Source organism: Spermophilus citellus (genome assembly GCF_964194105.1).
Source record: "Spermophilus citellus genome assembly, chromosome: 2".
NCBI classification, from domain to species: Eukaryota; Metazoa; Chordata; class Mammalia; order Rodentia; family Sciuridae; genus Spermophilus; species Spermophilus citellus.
In genome coordinates, this window is record NC_138183.1 from 129,048,763 (window position 1) to 129,070,796 (window position 22,034).

At 37.3% G+C, this 22,034-nt stretch overlaps 1 pseudogene across 1 annotated transcript in view; it reads right to left on the bottom strand.

Moving 5' to 3' along the window:
* Positions 1 to 15,092: 15,092 nt before the first annotated feature.
* Positions 15,093 to 22,034, bottom strand: part of LOC308641567 (protein DEK-like) — a 54,101-nt pseudogene continuing 47,159 nt past the window's right edge. The window contains exon 2 of the transcript in view: positions 15,093 to 16,085. The product of the transcript in view is annotated as a protein DEK-like (transcript). The remainder of the gene's footprint in view (positions 16,086 to 22,034) is intronic.

Consider the following 22,034-nt stretch of genomic DNA (forward strand, 5'->3'; position numbering starts at 1 on the left):
AAGTTTTCCCTTTCACTTATAGCATAACCCTATGAGTGGCCTGGATTAAATCAGGGTCTTAGTCTTAACTCCTCACCTCTGTAGAAGCGTCCAAATTCCTGTTTTCTGAACCAGTATGGACATTGCAATCTATGTCATGGTTACTAAGATGGAAACCTGTGTTTTTTCTACCCTATTTCTACCATATATTCCAGGAAGTGACACTTTATATTTTCTAAACTTGTTCTTACTTTCTTCTTTGCTTTGAAGACCTGGAGATTTCTCTATTCCTTCTATACAAACTCAGCTGTTCATTTAAGAAGATGTTATTTTGAGACATATTTCTCCTCAATAGCCCTCAACACTATTATGATTAAATAATTAATTACAAAATTTTTGTTCATTTTACCCACTGATTCAGAAGCTCCAAAAGGAAGCGCCAAAGACATGTCTATTTTATTTAATTTTAAACCTCCAAGTCTTAACAGTGCCTGATACATATTAGGTCACAAGTACATGTTTGTGAAATGGATGGAGTTACAAGATTTAAATGAGAAATTATTAAAATTAACACATAATAGATACATAATGAGTAGAAGGCACTTAGTAATAGGATCTTTTGCTTTCTTCTTCATTTATATGAGTTCCTACTTCTGAAAAAAATAAAAGACTTCATGGTAATACCTCCTTATCTTATAGTGAGCCAATATAATGTGCACTATAAACTCTCTGCCACTCTCACAGACTAGTTTGATTTGGAACAACTCCAGATATAATGATTAAAAAGCTATTCCTCACAATTATGTCCTCATTTTTTTTTTTTTTTGCAGTGCTTGGGGGTGAGATTGATGGAAAGCGGAGATGTTCATTTCATCCTACTGACTGATTCCTTTGACTCTATTCTGACATCTCTTCTTTTGCTCTTTCTATCCTCTCCCCATCTGCTGCTTTCTCCAGCACCCATGTGGATTGTTACTTGACCAGAACAGAAGTAAGTATAAAAAGATCCAAGTTCTAGTCCAAGTTCTGCCTCTGATAAATTGTAGGATCTGAGGCAGTTCACATAACGTGTCCTGTCTTCGGTCTCTAAAAGGAAAGTGAGAAATTTGAGCCCCATTGTGTCTAAAATCTTTTTTAGTACAAACAGTGACTGATTTAATGTAAAATATCTTGCCTGTCAGTCCATCCTCAACCTTCCACCACTAGCAAATCAGCATGCATTTTCTCCAGCTTAGTTTTCTATCTTCTATTCCTCACTGTGCCAGTTACCTCTCTTCTTCCCATCCTCACCTTTAGCACTGGCTTATTCCCTATTGTAACCGGTAAGCTACTTGAAGGTGGAGTAATGTCTGTAGAGAATCTGCAGATTAATAAACAATCATCATTATTATAATAATAATTACAGCTTTATTTTTGTCCTGATTCCTTGAGCTCAAACTAATCCTGCCCTACCCTCCTGTGTTGGCAAGTAAATAATTGCTCCGACTCTCTTAATAAGAGGATTTGTATTTTCCAAATGTCTCATACTCCATGTGATACTTGGTCAATATCCTTCTTAGATTACTACAGAGTTGACAGGGGCACAAATGAGGGAGGAGGCTCTTTCTGAGCCTTGTAGGCATTCAGTGACTACCTCCTTCCTCTTCCGATTATTATAGGAAGCCATGAATAACCTGAAAGGAACATTTGGCTGAGTTCTGGTGGTTCTAGAACTTATTTTAGTAAAAATATCTTGGTGTCTTTTGCTCTTTCTACCCTCTTCGCCTCTCAAAGCCTTGCCGTCTTCATCTATTATAGAAGGAATTTTACCAGATGATGGCTAAGCATGGACCTCAGAGTCGCATAAATCACAATTTACATCTGGGCTCTGCTTCTTTAGCAGCTGCTAAACTGTGAGGTAATTAACTTTGTGGGGGTTCAATTTCTTCATTTTCCTAAATTTCTAGCTGAGGTCAGCTCTTAGGTTAAAGACTTCAACCTTAACTCACTGTTCTATCTCTTGTACTAGCTCAGTTCTCTCGCATCTTTATTCAGTGTTCTTCTTTTCCACCATCCTCTCCCTCCCAGGGAAGCTGTTATTATTCAAATTAATCTGTACCAACCTACCTTTACACTTCTCAGAATTATACAGCCCCAGTTTTGGACTGGATTGGAGCTCACCAAGCCCATCGATTCATATATCGAAGGTCTGCTCCTGAAGAGCCTACACTTAGTGCTCTCACCACCACCTCTAACTGGTCCTTGTTTTTGATCCCCCAGTGAAAAGAAACAGATTCTTGTTGACCAGGCTTTACCAATGCATATTCCTTTTCCTCTCCATCTTGTTCTTTTTTTTTTTTTTTTTTTTGCAGTGGATTGGGTTTTGTCATTTGCTGGAAAATACCATTCTGTTGTTTTGTATTTGATGGCTTTATCCATAAGAGAGAAAATGGCCTCAATTATTTGGTTCTCAAACTTAGTAATCTCGGAGGATAAGATTTTTGTTTGCACGTCTTGGTCAGGTAAGAACCTGACAACTCTTACAATGGCCATGTAAACAGAGAAGGCAGTTGCCCAGAGAAAGGGAGCAAAGTGATGGAGGCCAAGATAGCAGACTTCCCTACCTTCACTGTATAGGAGAAGGGACAGAAAGATATAAAAATTTGTCAGGTCTGTGATTTCTTAATCCCTAAAATGGTGACTGGATTGAGGCAGAAAGAAGGGTGGAAGATGATGGGGAACAGAGATACAGTGATTGATAGGGTAAGGATCTATTTGGATACAGTGGAGAAACAATTGCAGCTCTCTTTTCCCCTTGGCAATTCATGTCCTGACATGTCAAGGCCCCTTCAGTTTCTAATCATACCATGTCAAAACTCTCAGGGATGAATAACCTTGGCCATAGCTGCCTCAGTTTGATCAGAAAGTGTATTTCACTGGGAGATTGTCACACAAAGAGCTGTTGAGAAAAGAAAATCTAATATGTCAGAACTTGAACTTGATGGATTCCTCCTGACCCTACCCTTTTTGGTTGTAGATCAAAGGGCACGCTTAGATTAAGAGATTATCTTCAGAAAAAGAGATTAAGAGATTACCTTCAGAAAAAGAAAGAAAAATAGATAATGTTAATTAATTTTTATTTGAGGCCTCTATCCTTTTTCCTGCTTTCTATTCTTCTTTTGTCTAGTCTTAAGGAAAACCAGAGGGAGAGGCTGGCCTGTCAGCAGAGTTGGCTCGTCTGCAGCCAAGGACTGACTGTGGCCACTGTGAGACACCCTGCCCTGGCCGCTCCTCTTCCTCTGAAGCTCTTACACAACAGCCAAGCAGGCAGATCAAGAGTACAACCTGTGCTTTTCTTTCTGGGCTCCTGAGCTTTTCAAAGGATCCTTTTGTTAGTTAATATCAAGCTTTCCCCAAAGGCCTGTAGTGGGAGCCAAGGAGGCTGAGCCCAGAAAGAGTGGTGGCTTCTGTGAAGGGCGCTTATAGGTGGGGATAGGCTAGTGGCCTGTGGCATAACCTTGGAATCTTTGTTTTCTAGGATGAAAGTGAGCTAACACTCTCAATCCTTTATACGACTCACCTGCTAAAGGAAGCCTTCCTGATCATTCCCACTCCTGCTGATTGTTCTTCATTAGTCATTCTCTCGGACTGGCATGAATGGAATGCCTCCCTTCCTCTGGCATTTCATAGATCCTTGAATGTACAAAAAAAGTGGGGGAGGGGTGTTGCTGGGGTATAGCTCAGTAGTAAAACCCTGACCCAGCATGTGTGAAGTACTGGGTTCAATTTTCAGCACTGCATATGAATAAATGAATAAAAGTCAGGTCCACCCTCCTTCCATAGGCCACAGCATTCCAGTTTTCCAAGAAGGCACTGTCAAAGACTTCTGACACAGTGAGATTCAGGCTAGGGTACAAACAATGAGCCCCAAGAAAGGAACTAGGACAGACTTGTACTGTGTTCTTCATCATGTGGGTGGAAAAGAAAGAGGCAGCTGTGTAGGAGAGGAAGCACTGAGGAGCATGTTCAAAATAACTCGAGTCTAGTTTTTTGTACCTTAGACTGAATGTCACCATGTTCTTTATAGTACCTGCTTGGAAAAATGGCATGCTGTGGGGCCTGGGAAATGAGAATTCCTTTGAATGCTTCTAAAATACCCCTAGGTTTCCAGAAAAACAGAATCTACCATGTCTTAGCACAGGCACTCAGGCCATGAGTGGGCACTGAACATTCCAGGTGAACAGGACCAACGTTTATTTGTCACAGCTATGGAAGCTGGAGAGTCGGAGATCAAGGTGTCAGCATACTTGGCATCTGATGAGGGACCACCTCCTGGTTCATAGATGGAAAATTCTTGCCATTTCCTCCCAGGAGATAGAAGGCATGAAGAGCACTCTTGGGTCTCTTTTATGAAGGCAGAGATTTTTTTGTCAGCCGCATATGTATGTATCTCAGAATGAGATAAGTTGTCTTAGAAAAGTTTATTTGCCTCTCTCTAAACTCTAAATGGAATTCATAATAGCTACCTAAGGGAGTTGTCATTGATGACTAAATGAAGTAATATACAGTTGCCACTCAACATCCATGGATTACTTATTCATAGATTCAACCAACTATAGATTTAAAATATACAGATAAAAACAACTATAACTATGCTGATCATGTACAGAGTGTTTCCTGGCCAATTATTTTCTAAATAATGCAGCATAACAATTATTTACATACATTTACATTGTATTAGGTATAAGAAATCTAGAGATGATGTATGTGGGAGGATGTGTGTAGGTTACTTACAAATACTGTACCATTTTATATAGGGGACTTGAGAATCTTGGATTTTGGTATCTGTGGTCTTGGTGATGGGGGTTCTGGAACAAATACTCCACAGATATTGAGGGGCAAGTGTACTTATAAATTAATTAGAAATTCAAGATGGCAGATTAGAGGAAGTTTACAGTTGTTCTGTGGCTCAAGATTTTTAAGCAGCAGAAATACTGCTTCTTAGCAAGGTGAGTGAAAGAGTGAATTTTACTAACATTCACCATTGAACAGTCAAAATGTCTTAGAGACTCAGAAATCCCAGTGCATTCAACAAATAATGAGAAAGAGTATATTGGAGTCCAACTAGTTGTAGCAGTTGTGCTGATTCGCCATAGAGGAGAGACATAACAGAGAGAAGTACAACAGAGAGATTTGGTATGGAAAAAAACTGTGAACCAGAAAAGCAACCTAAGTTTAATGGATCCAAAGGCTATATAGAAAACTGGTGTTTAAAAAGGGCTCTGTGACAAGGCATCTGATAGAAGAAAAAGTTGGCTACGACCTACATACTGTGGGGTCGGGCTCCAAATTCCTCAATAGGACACCCATAGCACAAGAGTTAATAACAAGAATCAACAAATGGGACTTAATTAAACTAAAAAGCTTTTTCTCAGCAAGAGAAACAATAAGAGAGGTAAATAGGGAGCCTACATCCTGGGATCAAATTTTTACTCCTCACACTTCAGATAGAGCCCTAATATCCAGAGTATACAAAGAACTCAAAAAATTAGACAATAAGATAACAAATAACCCAATCAACAAATGGGCCAAGGACCTGAACAGACACTTCTCAGAGGAGGACATATAATCAATCAACAAGTACATGAAAAAATGCTCACCATCTCTAGCAGTCAGAGAAATGCAAATCAAAACCACCCTAAGATACCATCTCACTCCAGTAAGATTGGCAGCCACTATGAAGTCAAACAACAACAAGTGCTGGCGAGGATGTGGAGAAAAGGGTACACTTGTACATTGCTGGTGGAACTGCAAATTGGTGAGGCCAATTTGGAAAGCAGTTTGGAGATTCCTGGGAAAGATGGGAATGGAACCACCATTTGACCCTGCTATTGCCCTTCTCGGACTATTCCCTGAAGACCTTAAAAGAGCATGCTACAGGGATACTGCCACATCGATGTTCATAGCAGCACAATTCACAATAGCTAGACTGTGGAACCAACCCAGATGCCCTTCAATAGATGAATGGATAAAAAAAATGTGGCATCTATACACAATGGAGTACTATGCAGCAATAAAAATGACAAAATCATAGAATTTGCAGGGAAATGGATGGCACTAGAGCAGATTATGCTTAGTGAAGCTAGCCAATCCCTAAAAAACAAATACCAAATGTATTCTTTGATATAATGAGAGCAACTATGAACAGAGCAGGGAGGAAGAGTAGGAAGAAAAGATTAACATTAAACAGAGACATGAGATGGGAGGGAAAGGGAGAGAAAAGGGAAATTGCATGGAAATGAAGGGAGACCCTCATTGCTATACAAAATTACATATAAGAGGTTGTGAGGGGAATGGGAAAATAAACAAGGAGAGAAATGAATTACAGTCGATGGGGTAGAGAGAGAAGATGGGAGGGGAGGGGGGATAGTAGGGGATAGGAAAGGTAGCAGAATACAACAATTACTAATAGGGCATTATGTAAAATTGTGGATGTGTAACCGACGTGATTCTGCAATCTGCATTTGGGGTAAAATTGGGGGTTCATAACCCACTTCAATCTAATGTATGAAATATGATATGTCAAGAGCTTTGTAATGTTGTGAACAACCAATAAAAATAAATAAATAAATAAAAATTAAAATTAAAAAAAAAAAGAAGTGGTGAAAGAGTGCTGTCCCCACAATATGTAGATCAGAGCCAACTTTTTCTTCTATCAGACGCGGAGTCTCTGATTTGATATCAAGCTCCTTGATCCATTTTGAGTTAACTTTTGTGCATGGCGAGAGAAAGGGATTCAGTTTCATTTTGTTGCATATGGATTTCCAGTTTTCCCAACACCATTTGTTGAAGATGCTATCCTTCCTCCATTGCATGCTTTTAGCCCCTTTATCAAATATAAGATAGTTGTAACTTTGTGGATTAGTCTCTGTGTCCTCTATTCTATACCATTGGTCCACCCGCCTGTTTTGGTACCAGTACCATGCTGTTTTTGTCACTATTGCTCTGTAATATAGTTTGAAATCTGGTATCGTTATACTGCCTGATTCACACTTCCTGCTTAGAATTGTTTTTGCTATTCTGGGTCTTTTATTTTTCCATATAAATTTCATGATTGCTTTATCTATTTCTACAAGAAATGCCGTTGGGATTTTGATTGGCATTGCATTAAACCTATAGAGAACTTTTGGTAATATCGCCATTTGATAATGTTAGTTCAGCCTATCCATGAACAGGGTATATTTTTCCATCTTCTAAGATCTTCTACTTCTTTCTTTAGGGTTCTGTAGTTTTCATTGTATAAATCTTTCACCTCTTTTGTTAGGTTGATTCCCAAGTATTTTATTTTTTTTGAGGATATTGTGAATGGAGTGTTTTTCCTCATTTCCGATTCAGAAGTTTTGTCGCTGATATACAGAAATGCCTTTGATTTATGCGTGTTGATTTTATATCCTGCCACTTTGCTGAATTCATTCATTAGTTCTAGTAGTTTCTTTGTAGACCCTTTTGGGTCTTCTAGGTATACAATCATGTCATCTGCAAATAGTGATAATTTAAGTTCTTCTTTTCCTATTTTTATGCCTTTAATTTTTTTCGTCTGTCTAATTGCTCTGGCCAGTGTTTCGAGAACTATACTGAAGAGAAGTGGTGATAGAGGGCATCCCTGTCTTGTTACGGATTTTAGAGGGAATGCCTTCAACTTTTGTCCATTCAGAATGATGCTAGCCGGAGGCTTAGCATAGATAGCTTTTACAATGTCAAGGTAAGTTCCTGTTATCCCTAGTTTTTCTAATGTTTTGAACATAAAGGGATGCTGTACTTTGTCAAATGCTTTCTCTGCATCTATCGAGATGATCATATGGTTCTTATCTTTAAGTCTATTGATGTGGTGAATAACATTTATTGATTTCCGTATATTGAACCATCCTTGCATCCCAGGGATGAATCCTACTTGATCATGGTGCACAATTTTTTTGATGTGTTTTTGTATTCGATTCGCCAGAATTTTATTGAGGATTTTTGCATCTAGGTTCATTAGAGATATTGGTCTGTAGTTTTCTTTCTTTGAGGTGTCTTTGTCTGGTTTTGGAATCAGGGTGATGTTGGCCTCATAGAATGAATTTGGAAGAGCTCCCTCTTTTTCTATTTCCTGAAATAACTTGAAAAGTATTGGTATTAATTCTTCTTTAAAGGTTTTGTAAAACTCCGCTGTATACCCATCCGGTCCTGGGCTTTTCTTGGTTTGTAGTCTTTTCATGGCTTCTTCAATTTCATCCATTGATATTGGTCTGTTCAAATTGTGTGTATCCTCCTGACTCAGTCTGGGCAAATCATATGACTTAAGAAATTTATCGATGTCTTCACTATCTTCTATTTTATTGGAATATAGGTTTTCAAAATAATTTCTAATTGTCTTCTGTATTTCTGTAGCATCTATTGTGATATTGCCTTTTTCATCCCGTATGTTAGTAATTTGAGTTCTCTCTCTTCTTCTCTTCGTTAGCATGGCTAAAGGTCTGTCAATCTTATTTATTTTTTTGAAGAACCAACTTTTAGTTTTGTTAATTTTTTCAATAGTTTCTTTTGTTTCAATTTCATTGATTTCCGCTCTGATTTTAATTATTTCTTGCCTTCTGCTACATTTGCTGTTGTTTTGCTCTTCCTTTTCTAGGGCTTTGAGATGAAGTGTGAGCTCATTTATTTGTTGCTTTTTTCTTTTTTTGAGGAATGACCACCAGGCGATGAATTTTCCTCTTAAAACTACTTTCATTGTGTCCCATAGATTCCGATATGTTGTGTCTGTATTTTCATTTATCTCTAAGAATTTTTTGATTTCGTCCTTTATGTCTTCTGTAACCCATTGATCATTCAGTAACATATTGTTCATTTTCCATATGATGTAGGATTTTTCCTTCCTTCTTTTATCATTGATTTCCAGTTTCATTCCATTATGATCAGATAAAATGCATGGTATTATCTCCACCCCTTTATATTTACTGAGGGTTGCCCTATGGCATAATATATGGTCTATTTTTGAGAAGGATCCATGTGCTGCTGAGAAAAAAGTATATCCATTTGATGATGGTTGATATATTCTATATATGTCAGTTAAGTCTAGGTTATTGATTGTGGTATTGAGTTCTATAGTTTCTTTATTCAACTTTTGTTTGGAGGATCTGTCCAATGGTGAGAGAGGTGTGTTGAAGTCACCCATAATTATTGTTTTGTGGTCTATTTGATTCTTGAACTTGAGGAGAATTTGTTTTATGAATGTCGCAGCACCGTTATTTGGTGCATAAATATTGATAATTGTTATGTCTTGTTGGTGAATGGTTCCTTTTAACAGTATATAATGACCTTTTTTATCCCTTTTGATTAACTTAGTCTTGAAGTCGATTTTATTCGCTATGAGGATGGCCACCCCTGCTTGCTTACGAGGACCGTGTGCGTGGTATATTTTTTCCCATCCTTTTACCTTGAGCCTGTGTATGTCTTTTCCAATCAGATGTGTCTCCTGGAGGCAGCATATTGTTGGATTTGTTTTTTAATCCATGATACCAGCCTATGTCGCTTTATTGGAGAGTTTAAGCCATTAACATTCAGAGTTACTATTGATATATGGTTTGTACTTCCATCCATGTTTGATTGTTTATCCTTTTTTTAAAAAAATTTAGTTTGTTTCTCCATGATTATCTTTCCCCTCACCCTCTGTCTTTACTGAGGCACTTCCCACTGATGGTTTTGGTTATTGTTTTTCATTTCTTTCTCGTGTAGTGTTTTGCTCAAAATGCTTTGCAATGCTGGTTTTCTGGCTGCAAATTCTTTTAACTTTTGTTTATCATGGAAGATTTTTATTTCGTTGTCATACCTGAAGCTTAATTTTGCTGGATACAGAATTCTTGGTTGGCATCCATTGTCTTTCAGTGTTTGAAATACATTGTTCCATGACCTTCTTGCTTTCAGTGTCTGTGATGAAAAATCCGTTGTTAACCTTATTGGTTTACCCCTGAATGTAATCTGTCTCCTTTCTCTTGTAGCTCTTAATATTTTCTCTTTGTTCTGTATATTGGATATCTTCATAACAATGTGTCTTGGCATTGGTCTACTGTGATTTTGTGTGCTCGGTGTCCTGTATGCATCTTCAATTTGTATATCTGTTTCCTTTTTTATTTCTGGAAAGTTTTCTGTAATTATTTCATTCAGCAGGTTACTCATTCCCTTGGTTTGAGTCTCTGTACCTTCTTCTATCCCGATGACTCGTAAGTTTGGTTTTTTTATGTTATCCCATAACTCTTGGATGTTTTTCTCGTGATTTTTTACCAGCCTTTCTGAGTTGGCTAGACTCTTTTCAAGATGATATATTTTGTCTTCATTATCTGACATTCTGGCTTCTACTTGCTCCACTCTGTTAGTGATACTCTCAATTGAGTTTTTAATTTGCTTTATTGTTTCCTTCATTTCTAGAATTATTGTTTGATTATTTTTTATAATCTCTATCTCCTGATAAAGATGCTTAACTTCTTCTTTTATCTGTTTATGTAATTTATTCTCAATGTGTTCTTTCGCTGCTTGAATTTGGTGTCTTGTATCCTCTTTAAGGTTCCATTCCATCTGTCTAAGGTGTTCCTTGAGTTCTTTATATGACCATTTTTCTGATGACTCTAGGTCCTCCTGAATATTTAGGCTGTCCTGCATTGTTTGTACTCCTTTTCTTCCTTGCTTTTTGAAGCTGCTCATGTTACTTCTTGTTCTGTTTGACTGCTGAGTTACTGTTTACTCCTATAAATTTATTTGATGCTTTGGAGGAAAGGTATTAGAAGGGAAGGGAAGAAGTCAATAAAGAGAATGAGAGTAAGCAGGTAGAATTCAAGGAAGGGGGGATAAGAGAAATGAAAAGACAAAAGAAGAAAAAAATAGGAAATAAAAAAGAAAAAAAATTAAAAAATAATAATAAAAAAATTAAAATTAAAATTAGAAGAAAAAAAAATTTTTAAAAATTGTAAAAAAAAATTAAAAAAACAAGAAAGAAAAATGAAAATGAAAGAAAAACCCAAATCAAAAAAAAAAAAAAGGGAAAAGAAAAAAAGAAAAAAAAACTAATAAATCCAGTCTTAGAGTTTGATTAATTTCTCTTCCAGTAGGTGGCGCTGTGCCCACCAGGCCAAGTTTCTCCTGTCAATAGGCGGGAACCAATCACTGTGCAGCAGCTCCTCCCAGACTGGGCGAGTCTCCAATCCTGAGTGCCTAGGGCCTCCTCTTGTGTCTAGTCACTTCCCACGTTTCCTCTAGCCAGGCCCCTCTCATGGGTGCTGCTCATCACAATACTGGCTACACGCCAGGTCTGCTGCTCCCGGGAGCCCTGTTTTCATGAATGACTGGACACACTCTTCCAGTTTGCCATTCCCTCAGACCCTAAGTTTGTAGAGCTTGGGGCTGAGAATCCTCAGCGAATTTTACTTGCCCTCCGGTAGCCACGCCCCCGGTAGCTGATGCAAGGGACCTCAGCTGTCAGCACTGGTGGGAGTGGTAGTTCCGCACCGCGGGCTGGCTGTCGCGCTCACGGGAGAGCTGGGAGGGGCCCTTACGGGAGAGCTGGGAGGGGCCCTTAAGGTTTCCCCAATGTGTGGAGAGGGAAGGCTAGGGGATTACACACCTGTAGCCGCAGGTTTCAATGAAGTTATCTCCTCCGCCGCAGTCTGATGACGTCAGTTCTCTGCCATAGTGGTGTCTCTTGCAAATGGCGACAGTTCATTTCCCTTTGCCGGGCGACCAATGCAACAGGTGGGTCCTTACTGTCTCTCCCAAGCCCCGTTTCAAACCTGTGGCCACTACCTATGAAGGCTCGGTGGGCATTTACCTCTGTAGGATGAGAAGGGCCGACCAGTTGTTTCAGCCGGATGGATTATTGCTGAGTCACAGCTGTTTGTCTGCGGGAAGCAGGCGAATGGGAGCTTGAATTCAGCCGATCCGGGTTCAGAGTGTGTTCTGAGAGGCCCAGACTGTTGGCCCCAGATCCATGTCAGCTCAGCATTGCCCAGTGATCCTGAGCAAACAGATTTAGGTTGTTTACGACTCCCTATGCCTGCACAGCTGAAGAGGTCAGAGACTTGATCTCTCGGCGCCCGCCGCCATGTTGGAATCTTTCACCACTTCTATTCAGCATAGTTCTTATAACTCTAGCCAGAGCAATTTGATAGATGAAAGAAACTAAAGGGATATTAATAGAAAAAGAACTCAAACTATCATTATTTATTTAGTTTTATTGATTATATATTTTAAATACATGACAGCAGAATGCATTACAATTCTTATTACACATATACAGTACAATTTTTCATATTACACCAATTCGTGCCTTTATATAAGTACTTTGGTTTTTTTGCATTACAATTCATTTTTTATTTAATTGACTTTATTTTTTTAAATACAAGACAGTGGAATGCATTACAATCTTATTACATATATAGAGCACAATTTTTCATACCTGTGTATATAAAGTATGTTCAGATCAATTCATGTCTTTATACATGTACTTTGTTTTTTTGCATTACAATTCTTATTACACATATATACCATAATTTTTCATATCTCTGTTTGTATTTAAAGTAGGTTAACACCCAATTCATGTCTTCAAACATGTATGTTGGATAATGAAGTCCATCACATTCCACCATCCTTGCTAATCCCCTGCCTCCTCCCATTCCCTACCCCCTATCTTCCCTATCTAGAATTCATCTATTCCTCCCATACTCCCCCTCCCTGCTCCACTATGAGTCAGCCTCCTTATGTCACAGAAAACATTTGGCATTTGGTTATTTGGGATTGGCTAACTTCACTTAGCATTATCTTCTCCAACTCCATCCATTTACCTGCAAATGCCATGATTTTAATCTCTTTTATTGCTGAATAAAATTCCATTGTGTATATATGCCACATTTTTTTTTATCCATTCATCCCCTGAAGGGCATCTAGGTTGGCTCCACAGTTTAGCTATTGTGAATTGTGCTGCTATAAACATTGATGTGGCTGTGTCCCTGTAGTATGCTGTTTTTAAGTCCTTTGGGTATAGTCTGAGGATAGGGATAGCTGAGTCAAATGGTGGTTCCATTCCCAGATTTCCAAGGAATCTTCATATTGCTTTCCATATTGGATACAACAATTTGTATTCTCACCAGCAATGTATGAGTGTACCTTTTTCCCCATATCCTCGCCAACACTTATTGTAGTTTGTCTTCATAATAGCTGCTATTCTGACTGGAGTGAGATGATATCTTAGAGTAGTTTTGATTTGCTTTTCTCTGACTGCTAAAGATGATGAGCATTTTTTCATATATTTGTTGATTGATTGTATATCCTCTTCTGAGAAATGTCTGTTCAGGTCCTTGGCCCATTCATTGATTTGGTTATTTGTTTTTTCGGTGCTTAGTTTTTTGAGTTCTTTATATACCCTAGAGATTAGTGCTCTATCTGATGTGTGAGGGGTAAAAATTTGCTCCCAGGATGTAGTCTCTCTATTCACCTCACAGATTGTCTCTTTTGCTGAGAAGAAACTTTTTAGTTTGATTCCATCCCATTTATTGATTCTTGGTTTTAATTCTTGAACTAATTGGTATATCAAATATCTGATTTTATCATAGGCAGCATGTTTTATTTTAAATTGATTAAAACAGTCAATTTAAAAGTCAAAATTTAGTTTTATAATTCAGGAGTGGGCCAGGTACAAGGATGCCCACCTGTAATCCCAGCTACTCAGGAGGCTGAGGCAGAAGGATTGCAAGTTTGAGGTCAGCTTGAGCAACTTAAGATAATCTTGTCTCAAAATAAAAAAGGCTGGGAATGCAGCTCAGTGGTAGAGCACCCCTAGGTTCCATCCTTAGTACCATAGGGGAAGGGTGGGGAAGCCTATGGATCTTGATTGACCAAAATTTATAATCCAAGAGCCCTGATTTTTAAATTTCTTCAAAGTTAAAAATATTATTTTTGAAAAATTCTTTGTTAGAGACATCTGGTATCACCTATACATTACCTTCTAGCATTATATCTAGTAGTTTTATCATCATTATGAAAGTGGCTTGGCTTCCTGAAATATCAGCATTTTTATGGTCAAAAGGAGTTAATAAAAATCAGTTCACTTAGTCAAATCAAATGTGCTTATACTGAATCCCATCTCTTCCCCCAAATTTTTTGATGCTTTGATATGTTGATTTTGATCTGTCCTTAATATAAAATATATCTACAGACACTTTTGTAGAGTTAACATAAACTACAAATGGATGATGCTTTTCAGGCAAAGCAGAACTAAACAGTTCGTTTATTGTTCCTATAACTGAATTCTGACTTTCACTGCTCTGTCATACCATCTGGCTGAGCACTAGCATTTCATAGTTATAAGTGTAAAGATACCTACCCACATTGAGTTTTGAAACTGATCAAAACTGAACAAAAGAAAAAATTTAAAAATCTTTATATACAGCAAAAAGGTTTTTAAAAATACAAAAATAACATCTGTCATTTCTGTCGTGCTGACAATTTGACATATATACACATGCAGGAGAAAAGTGCCAATTCGGTTACCTGTCCGGCTGTAGCTTGTTAATATGATGAGCACACTGCCACGGAGTTTACATGCTGACAGAAGAGATGTGTATTCAAAACATCTCAGGTAGTAAATACTGCAAGTCTCTGCAGGTATAAAGCTGGCTATAATAATTTTGTTCTACTTGATTAAAAGTATGTCCCAAGCAAGCTAATATTAAGTGCACTAAAACCCATGACAGTTCAGGGACCTTAAATAATTAAATCCTAAATGTACAAAATACAGCTGTAAAAGCAAGGAACAATTATTGCCATGCAAGAGTTTAAACTAAAAACCACATAGAAATGCAATTTAAATTGGCAAACTCAAATTTATGTAACACTTGAGATAAAAATGTCAGAAGTAAGGCCTACCAACCCAATGCTTAATGAGGATTTAGAAAAGGAAATACATTCCCTTTACTGGTATAAATCAGATCTTGAAATCTATGGGAACAAGTTATCTGTCTCTGTCCTCTGTATCAAGAAATTAGCTCTTTTACAATTGTTTTTGTATGAAGTCTCTCCGTTAAATCAGAAGCAGGATAATTTATATATGCCTATTTGAAAATGCACTTCATTGTGAGTTCCTCCAAGTTGGTATTGACCAATAATTTCTTTACTGTTTCTTTTAACTCTTCATCCGAGGTGGTTTCTTCAATTTTTTTATATTAAAGTCTCATGATCTGAACTATGCTCAGATTCACTTTCTTTTCTGGAGCTCTTTGGATTCTTCTTAGTAGTGCTACTATCTGCCTTCTTAACATTCGCACTTTTTACATACTTTTTACTTTTAGAAGTAGCTTTCTGTTTAGTTTTTCTTTCTGTTTTAGACATCTTTTGGAGGCCTCCTCTTCACTTTATTTATCTTCATTACCCGAGGATTCCTCCTCGTTTTTCTTTATGTCTTCATCTCTACTAGATTCATCTGACAGAATGTCAAGGCATTTGGTTTGCTTCACCTTCCTTGCCATTCCAGAACTGTTAACTGTCCCATTCCTTTTACTGCCTTTGCTAGTTTTTGTTTGTTTTGTTTTCATGTTTATTTTTTTGTTTTGTTTTGGTTCTGTGGAAGGTTTTGGATGCATTGAGAAATTCAAGATCCTCTTCACTAGTTCATCATTTACACCTGATCTCTCAGAATCAAGAACCTTGCAGATGTTCTTTAACAAGGCATTTCTAATTTTTTTTTCAACATTTCTTCCTCCCTCCCCTTTTTTTGAAATACTGGATATTCCCTTTTTCAAATGTACTTTCAGATGTACTTTTCCCACTGAACTGACCCACTCTTCTTTAATGAGGAGGACACTGAGGCTGGTCTGTTGCAAAGCAGTTTTATAGATTTCTAAGTCAATCTGTTTTTGTTGTTGTTGTTACTCAGAAAGAAATGTAACCTTTCAATTTCACAACTTTTATGACCCTTCCTTGTGCAATTGCAAATGGCTCGCTTTTTAAGGAAGACACTTGCATTGTCAACCTTCCACTTTTTTCTTTTCCCTCTTGCCTTCCACAATGAGACTCTTTTTCGTTCTCCTTGGCTTCCTCCTCTTTGTCTTCTCAGTCCTCTTCATTGCTCTCCTCTATGCAGCGAGGCATTTCAGTCTCCTTAGATGTGGGTTGGGGTGGAGGCTCCCTCTCCCTCCACAACAGAGGCCAAGGAGGACAACCTGGACTGCTGGTGGCAGAGGACCTGGCACTGGGGAGCAAGAGGAGGCTGCCGGCCAGGGCCTGTGTATGGTGTGATGCTCACACCGTGCGCTCTGCTCCACCTGAAACTTATTTTCTTTTATCTAAGTCTGCTTTTTCAGATTAGTTTCATATCTCCTTTCCTCCAATCACTACATTTCCAACTTTTCCTAATTATGTTTAAATTTTCATTTTGTAGATTTTATCATTTTAAAATATTAGATTAAAAATTTTATCCGTCCATGGGCACATCCTTCTGGTGTTCCTTCATTAACTGTAGGGATGTCTCCGAACTCCTTATTCTCTTATTTCTTATGGTAATTTAATGTGGCATTTATCTATTGATGTAATTTTGATCTGGAAATGTCCCCCAAAGGCCCATGTATAAAAGGCTTGGTCCCCAGCCCATGGTACTATTGGGAGGTTGTAGAACTTTACGAGGTAGAGTCTAGGGGGAGGTATTTAGGCCATTGGGGTCAGGCTATTGAAGAGCATAGTGGAACCCCAGTCCTTCCTATTTTTTTACTCCCTGGCCATAAAGTGACAGGTTGCCATGTGTTACCATGATGTGTTGACTGGTCCAATAGCAATGATGCTGATTGATCATGGACTGGAATCTTAGAAACAAAGCCAAAATAAAACTTTTTCTCTTTATAAGTTTATTTTCTCAAGTATTTGTTATAGCAACAGAAAGCTAACACCTCTGTATTCCTAGTCTCTTGCTAGGGATTCCTAGTGAAAGAATTTTTATCCACTTTTGGGATGGAGATGCAGACCAGAATAGTTGCTCTCACAACTTTTAATCAAGTTCTTCTTGTTCCTTTGCTTCTATTATCTTTGTCTTGCTCAATTTGGATTCTTCTCCTACCATTATCTCCCAGTAAGGAACTTCATGGTTAAAGAGAAATTTGATTTTTTGGTTTCAAGAGTTCACAAGACCAAACTTACTCCAAAATCTTCAGATCTTGAGCTCTTGTTTTACTGCTGTTTGTAACAAATCATCACAAACTTAGTGGCTTACATAACATTAACATATTAACTCACATTCAATAAGCCAGAAATCTGAGATTGGTCTCACTTGGCTAAAACCAAGTATCGTTGGCAAGGCTGCATTTCCTTTTGGAAGTTCTAGGGCAGAATTCACATGTCTAAATTGGACCCACATACCCTTAAATAGCAAAGTCCCTTTTGCAATATAATATAACATATTTGCAAATTTTGATGACTAGGACATGGATATCTTTGGGGTCATTAGTCTGCCTATATGTAAGCCCCTTGAATTTACTCATGAATCAGAGTCTGCACAAACCTCTCTCATCCTGGGCTGCTGTCTCAGGTAAATATACTAAAATTTTCAATGTGTACCTTTTAGTGACGTGAGGTTCTACTCTCCTCTGGCTCATCAGATGCACCTATGTTGATTCTCTGCTTCCACATAGATGATAATGCCACCTGGATTTTTTAGCTATAAAGGCAGATTTTATCCTCACCTGCTTGTATTTTGGTGGCTTGTTGGATTATGTTTAATTAAATAGATGTTGCCCATGATTTTAAATTTTTCTATTCTATAGCTTTGTCTCATTTTAGAGTGAGGAGAGATTTGGAGATATTTAAATGATGATGTCACCATTGCCACCTTCCCTCAATACTTCACATCTCTTGAATTCATGTCCTTTCAATTGTGCCTTCACTACCTGGCACATAACAATTGCTCAATAGATACTTGCTAAATCATATTAATCATCACTGGTATATTTATAAATGCTAGGCAAAGCGATCTTTGTTTACCAAATGATTTTGTCTATTTAGTTACTAAGGGATTAAACCAAAAGTACAGTAATAAAATTACTGAAATGCATAGATCAATTTGCAACCAATTATATATGTGCATATATATCTGATAATACTAAAGCAAAGTGAATGTTTTAAGTTATTGGTTGACATTATTTTCAGAATTTATGGAATTATATTGCTCAAGAATAAGATGCAGCTTGAAATAGGGGTGTGTTGGAGAGAGATATAGAAAAAGCTTAGGTTGTCAGAAAAGGCAGAAGGACAGAAATATATCATCCCCACTTAATAAAAAAAAGTTCATGTTCTAGACAAATTAAATACTTATCTGGTTGTCTTGAGAGAGAGGAAGAGTGAAATTTAAGGGAGGAAAACAATAAATCAAAGGACAAATATCTTTTTTCTTAGGGCAAATATCTTGGTATTGAAAGTTCTGTTGTATGACTGAGGCTGTCGCTCAGTGGCAGAGCACTTTCCTAGCATGTATGGGGCACTGGGTTCGATCCTTAGCACCACATAAAAATGAAACAAAATGAAGACATGTTGTCCATCTACAACTACAAAAAAAAACTTTAAAAATTTCTGTTGTTAAAAATTTTGCCTTTTTCATCTACATTCACATGCCAAATAATGACATTTTGGTCAATATCAGATATGTGACAGTGGAACCATAAGATTATAAGGGAGCTGGAAAATTCCTGTCACCCAGTGATGTTGTAGCCATCATTATGTGATAGAGCATTGCTAATGTGTTTGTGGTGAGGCTGGTATAAATAAGCCTATTGTACTGCCAGTCATATAAAAGCATAATATATACAATTATGTAAGGTGCATAATACTTGTTCATGATAATGAACTCTGTGTTACTGGATTATGACTTCATCCAGATCCATATTAAGCAATTGGCCTATACCATCTAGTTTTGTATGAATAAACTCTATGAAGTTCATATGATAATGAGATCAACTAAAGGCACATTTCTCAGCATGCATCCCTCTCATTAAGCAGCTCACAACTGTGTTATACTTACCTGTGTGAATCAGACTTTTACTTAAACCGGGTGACAAAACAAAGTACGAAAAGTAAGTCCAGAGACACTACTCAGTCTTTAAAAAAGAAGAAAATTCTATTATCTATGATAACACAGATGAGCCTAGAAGAAATTATGCTAAGTGAAATTAAGGTACAGAAAGACAAATAGTATATAATTACATTTACCTGTATAATCTTAAAAAGTCAAACTTGTAGAGAGTAGAATAGTGTTATCAGAAACTGGGATGGGGTAGAGAATGGGAAGAAGTCAAAATGTTCAAAATTCCAGTTAGGAGGAAAAGTTTCCAAAATTTATTGAACAGTAAGATGACCATAAGCTAATAGTAATGTACATTTCAAAATTACTAAAAGAATAGATTTTAAATGTCCTCACCACAAAAAATGAGAAGTACTTCAAGTAGTAGATATAATAATTAGCTTGACTTAATCATACCACAATGTTAACATATATCAAAACACATATTGTACCCCCAAAATTATAAGCAAATTATTATTTGTCAAATTAAAAATGTTTTAAGTAAGTGCAGACTTCTGCTTTTAGGAAAATGGAATAGATGTACTTTTCCCTATTCTCTCTGCTAAGTGCAAATAAAACCCCTGGACACTATATATAAATAAAATGATCACAAGAAGACTCTAAATGGTGGAGAGAAGAAGATGACCTTGGAATCAGCAGGGGCCTTGGAATCAGGAGAATGAGTGCCCACTGTTTTGTTTTGCCCCTTCTATTCCAGACCTGGAGCTGAAGAAGCCAGAACCTGGAAATGCCAACAGGTGCAGACCAAAAATAGTCCCAACAAAAGGGGCTCTTCCTGGCCAGAGACCAGGAAAGGGGCAGCTCAGAAGGATAGAAAACTTTCACTACACTCCAGCCAAAACCTACCACCCACACAAAATGTTGGTGTCATTCCACACCCTCAGCAGCACAAGGAGAGTAAGGAACTTAGACATCCACTCTTGCAACTGTAATGAGGTGTCTAAACACCTCTGCCATAGTGGCATCATTGAAAGCCAAGTAGAGAGACGACACTTTCATCTCCAGCAGCTGGAACAAGCCCTGTCCCCCACTACTGTCATTGAGATCATGTTAGGAGTCTGAACTTCCACTGCTACCCAGCAGTAACAATGCCTTTCTGCCTCCTCTCCATTAGGAGACTGTCAGCGGAGGCCTAGAGGAGAGTCAAGAGCTTCACTGTCACTAGTGGTAATGAAGCAACCCCACTGTCAGCAAAGACTGCATCAGAAATGGGAACTTCCTGTGCAGAGGTCATGTGGGTTACCTTCCCTCGGGTGTCAATGGAGACCCAGCAGGGAACCTGGACTTCTATCTCAACCTGGTAGTAATGAGGCAGTGCTTCTGACAGAGTGGTGTCAGAAAAGCCAGCAAAAACAAAAGATTTAAACATCAGACAGACTACAACACAGAAACATCCAGATTTCAATTGAAAATTACTGGTTGTACTCAAAACCAAGAAGATCTGAAAGTTCATTGGGAAAAAGGCAAAAACAATAGATGCCAACATCAAAATGACAGAGATGTTAGAATTACCTGACAAAAGTTATAAAGCCACCATGGTAAAAATGTTTCAGCTATGATTATCCACCAGGAAGCATGAATCATTGTTAATTATTTTTTAGAAGTAATGATCTTACCTGAAAGTGCTTCAAATGTACAACTGATATGCAATTATTATTTTTTTTAAAAAACAGACTTCATATTTAAACTTATTGTCTATTTATTAGCTAAGAAACTAATTTCTGCAGGTTTTAATCAGACATACTAGCTTTATTCTCCAAAAAAAATAATTTTAGGTATATTCGAAATCTATGTCATTTGTGTAACTAATGTTTTTATAATGGAAGCCTGTCACTAAATTTGCTCTATTGACATTAAAAGACAATTCCCCAAAGTGCCATGTATCATGAAAGTTTGTAAAAGAAGCAAAATAGAGCAAAATGCTTTTCAAATGTGTCAACAAGAAATTACAAATATGCCTGAGACAAATTTAAAAATGTAAAGCCTCTACAAAGAAATACAAAGTCTTAGCAAAGAAGCAGAAGATGTATAAAAACCAAGTGCAAATTTTAGAACTGAAAAATATAGTAACTAAAATTAAAAAAAAACACACACACACACTTGGTAGATTAATTCGACAGCAAGATGGGGAGGGAGGTAGACAGAGAAGACAATTAGTGAATAGAAATAACCCAGTCAGAACAACAAAGAGAAAATGGGCTGAAGAATAAAAAGAACAGACCAGAGGGATGTGTTAGATGATAACCAAAGAGCTAACATTCATGTCATCAGAGTCTTGGGAAATAGGAAAAAGAGAGTGGGCCTGGAAAAGTACTTGAGAAAATGCTGATTAAAAATTTCCCAATTTTGAAGAAACATAAATCTGCAGACTCAAGAAGCGGAGAAAAACCCCAAACAGGATTAACCCAAAGGAATCAATTCCAAGGCAAATCATAATTAATTTTAAAAACTAAAGAAAAAGAAAATATATTGAATGCAGTGAAATGTGAGAGGATACATTGCCTATTGTGTTGAAATAATTCAACTTATGGCACATTTCTTACCAGAAACTGTGGAGTCCATTAAAGAATTGTCACAATACCTTTCAAACTCTGGAGGACAAGACCATCAACCCAGAGTCTTTTCCTCAATGAAAATACATTTTCACTCAAGACATTTTTAGATGATGGAAAATTAAGATAATTAGTTTCTAGCAAATATACCTGAAAGTATGACTAAATGAAGTTTCTAGAAAAAAAGGAAACAATAAAAGAAGGAAATTTGGAACATAAGAAGAAAAAAATGGTAACCAAAAATATTAGTAAATATAATATTTCTTTTCCTCTTGAGTTTTCCAAATTATGTTTGACATTATGTTGATGCAAAAATTATAATGCTGCCAATGTAGTTCTAAATATATGTAGAGAAAATATTTAAATATCTATGTTATATGTGG